The sequence below is a fragment of the Pteropus alecto genome, unplaced genomic scaffold (assembly GCF_000325575.1).
Source record: "Pteropus alecto unplaced genomic scaffold, ASM32557v1 scaffold35, whole genome shotgun sequence".
In the NCBI taxonomy this organism is placed as follows: domain Eukaryota; kingdom Metazoa; phylum Chordata; class Mammalia; order Chiroptera; family Pteropodidae; genus Pteropus; species Pteropus alecto.
Genome location: NW_006437828.1, coordinates 3,992,761 through 3,993,798, shown reverse-complemented (window position 1 = coordinate 3,993,798; position 1,038 = coordinate 3,992,761).

Below are 1,038 nucleotides of genomic sequence, written 5' to 3'. Positions count from 1 at the left end.
TATATATAGTCTTTCCCTTTGGAAATACCAATTCTGTGTAAATAGGACCAAAGATGTGCTACAGGTTATTAGATCTCTATTCATTTTTAAAATTTCTTTTTTAAAACTATTTTTGTGTGTTATTTTGCATGCTTCCTATTGAAATTTTTTTTATTGATGATGCTTTACATCTATAATGGCTAATCTACTATTTTTCTCAATAATTTTTTAATCTTAAATATTATAGTTTTAGTTTCTGGAGTCAGTATAGTAATTTTTATAAATACCATGTCTCTACTTAATTTTCAGAATGTATAGAATATAGTTATAATAATTGTTTGAATTTTTGCTGCTAATTCTATATCAGTTCCCGGTTAGTTGAAATTGATAATTTTTTTCTCTTCTTTATGAGTTATATTTTTCTCCTTCTTTATATGCCAATACATTTTTATTGGATACAAACTATTACGGGTTTTACCTTGTTGGGTACTGGCTATTTCTATATTTTTACAAACATCCTTAGCGTTTTGGGACATGATTAATTTACTTGGAAATCGTGGTGTTTCTTCAGTTCACTTTAAGGTTTGATTGGCAGGACCTATGTCGCGTTTAGCCTAGGACTGGCTTTCCTGACCCCAACGCTCTTGACATTCTGAGACGGAGGAATCTTTCCTGTGGTAGGGTGGCAGCGTGGGGCTGTTTGGTGCAAACATATGATTTAGAACCCCTGGCCTCTACCTGCTAAATGCCCATAGAACAGCCCCCCTCAATTGTGACAACCGAAAAATATCTCCAGAAATTACAGTGTCTTTTGGAAGAACAGTAGTCCTTGGTTGAGAATAACTATTCTACAGTTCATTATTCCCACTAACTTAGCGATACTCTTCTAAACCATCTAACCAGTACCCTGCGAAATATGAGGTTCCCTAGTCTGTATGGTAGGAATGCCTCTTCTTAGCTTTGTGGGAGCAGTGGGTACTGTTCCTTCCATTCTTTTTAAATCTGGGTCTTTTCTTGACACGGGGTGGTTTTTTCACACGTGTTTGCCCATTACTGTCC